Source organism: Mandrillus leucophaeus, unplaced genomic scaffold (genome assembly GCF_000951045.1).
Source record: "Mandrillus leucophaeus isolate KB7577 unplaced genomic scaffold, Mleu.le_1.0 Scaffold113, whole genome shotgun sequence".
Taxonomy (NCBI): domain Eukaryota; kingdom Metazoa; phylum Chordata; class Mammalia; order Primates; family Cercopithecidae; genus Mandrillus; species Mandrillus leucophaeus.
The window spans coordinates 3609258-3612277 of record NW_012099543.1 but is presented as its reverse complement, the minus strand read 5'-3'; positions in this window follow the sequence as shown (position 1 = coordinate 3612277).

The window sequence follows — 3020 nt, the reverse complement described above, 5'->3', positions numbered from 1 at the left end:
AGAAGCTGGTCACCCCACCCTAATCTTTTATTATGCAGATGGATTCTCTACCTGGCCAGCGCCATGTTGTCTGTTCCTTACTGTACATGTGGTTGACAAAAGGGAAGATGGAGCTGCTATACTGAACATGCCTAGCCCCCAGGTAGCCTTTTCCTATTGGCACAGCTGCCGGCATTTACCTGTGCAAGCTTTTCACTTGCTTATCTGTGCTTGCAGCTTCATTTTTCAGGCTGCTTTTTGTTATAAAAGAAATTATTTGGGGGCTGCTTTTTATTAAAAGGAAACCTTACCAAGGACTCTCTTACCTTCACTAACTTCCTAAATAATTTCTTTCTAGCTCCTGTATCAATATCAGGTCTGACTTCAAGGTACATTTGGGAGGAGATGAGGGAAGCCCAGTGTGGCCAGTCTCATTTGAATTACAAGTGAATAAATTGAATTTTAAGCTGTATGCAATTATTATTCTATAATCTATCATGTATATTTAATCTTTACATGATAGATTATAGAACCATAATTTATCTTTATTTTTATAGAATACTTATTTAATCCCCACGCCTCTCAGAGTTTATTACACAAAATTAACTGAGTTGGAATATGTGCCGACGATTGCAGTCAAGATTCTGTGGCTAGAGGGTAGAGGGAGTAATAGAGGTTTTTATAGAATGATTCCAGACAAACTTTCATTTCTGTTGACATGAGCTTGACATAATATATGCCTACAAGTTATCATTATTTGTAGATTAATAGGACAGTTTATAAGCTTCGTATCCATTTTAGTCAAGATATAATTCTCTATACAACTAAGGAGAGATTGTTAGCACATAAATAACATTCCAAGAGTGTGTTTTGTCCATTTCAGTAAGTCAAATACTTATTCAATTGGTGATAAAAGCAAGAGCTAAATTCACAAGCACTTTATGTCCTTCCTCAGTTGAAGGTATAACGGGAAGTAAATTAAGGTTCTATATAATTTATTGGATTTTTAAAAGCTTTGTGCACTTTTCCTAAAAATGCCTTGAGGCATTAACAATAAAATTAACTTAAGCTTCTGCATCTACTTATAGCCATAATGATACATTCAAATGGAAATCAAGAGCATGCAAATCAAGCAATATGCTGTTACCCTTAGAATATTGAAGAGTTCATTAAAGATATATAGTTATTTTAATAAGCAAGGATGAAAACCTTTCATTTGTCCTCTTTTTATACATTCTGTACTTCTCTTGATCGAGCAGCAAAACAAACAAAACCACCAAGAAACCAAAACTCCCCCAAAACTAATAGAAGCTAAGGTTCAGGGACTCTACTTGGAATGTGAATTTCCAAGTCTTTTCTTCTCTGTCTGTGCCCTGCCACAGCCCCTCCTCCCTCACACTGTGCTGGGGATGGCTCTGCTTCTTGCACACACAGCAGTCCTCCATCGTAGAGCTATGCTGGTGACACACACCTTACCTGAGTGCTTGCTGCCAGAGAGCGGCATGCATCATTGTTCTAGAAAGTGGTCTTTCTAGTAGATTGCTAGAGGGCCCTTTACTTTTATGCTTTATTTATAAAAAAAAATCTGAAATGTAAGAAGGGGGAGTAGAAATATACAGCATAATTCATGTGGGAAATAAAAGGAGCTTTGAAATTTTTCTGTAACTGATTTTATCTTGCATTGTGATCTCTTTTGTGCTAATGAGGTGAAAACTTAAACTTTACAATTAAAGATAATTAAGACTCTACTGGTGAAAACAGCCTCATTAGATAAATATTCAAGCCATTCGAAGTTCAAACTCTCTCTCAGAGCTATTTCTTTTCATACAGGTGATACCCCTGCCTCCCTCTCTTCCTTCCCAGGGTGGCAGGTAGGTGCAGGAGGCGACTTAAGTGTTGTCACAGTGGTGGGTGGGAACTAGAAGCCTGGACGCTGGAACAGGCGCAAATCCACCGAGTCCTCACCACCAATGTCTCCTGTCCTGCTTGTTTGTGGGGAGAGACCTTGGCCTCGCTGCCTTTATCACTGACATTATCTGGTGCCCAGCATGAATAGTGCAGTGGGCTCTAGATTGCTGGACTGTTCCTGATGATGTCTTCCTTCCCCACCTCTGCTTTCGCTGATGCTCTGGATCCCTGAGGTTTGGCTGTGACTGTCGTTTAGCCCCACCTTGACAGTCGGTCATTCTGCTCACATTCTTGGCATCACTTCTCTATCTGTGCTTATGTGCCAGGCCAACTCACTAGCCTGCAACCTCAGCTATTCCCTGTGGGACAGAGGACATTGAAGGGTTACTTGCATGTCACACTGAGGACCTGGAGAACTCAAGGTACAGTCTCAGGCCTTCTCTCTGTCTAAGCCTGTCATGAGCTATTTCATTTCAACATAGTCACTCCAGGTTGGCAAAGGTGATTTGAGAGGTTGCCTTTCAGAGTTCCAATGGCATTTGGCTTTCCCTTTAATCTTGGGTATTTCTATTACTCTTCTTGACCCTGATCTATAGGTCTTTGTAGTCCCTCCTCTCCACTGCTGTTTTCCTCTTATTTTTCCCTGTGAAGAAGGAGCCATTTATCTATGGGAAATACAAAGGGGAAAAAAAGAAAAAGGTGATCAATTCCCTGTAATCTTTAGTCAAACACACATCTCAGTCCCAGCTCTCCAGGGTTTGTTGTGTGCTGTGACATCAGCTCCTTTGATGCCTGCAAGTGCAGATGCACAGCCAGTGCCTGTGTTAGCAGGTAATTGTTAGAGAGAAGAGAAGCCACAGAGAGCATGCTAGGAGGATCTGTCACAAAAATTGTGGTCAATAACTTCAGAGTGCCAGCAACAGGAATGCAAGACAGTTGTCACCTAGAAGTATGGATTTGTTTTCACTAACTCTGTTCATCTCCTCAATTGAGAAATGAACTGGCTCAGTGACTTTTGTTTGCTTCTTATGTTTAACCCCTCATGGAAAGAATAGAATAGGCACCAATAATTTTATTTTTAGTGTATTCTTACATAGCAACTCTATTAGTTTGGTAGGGCTGCTATACCAAAC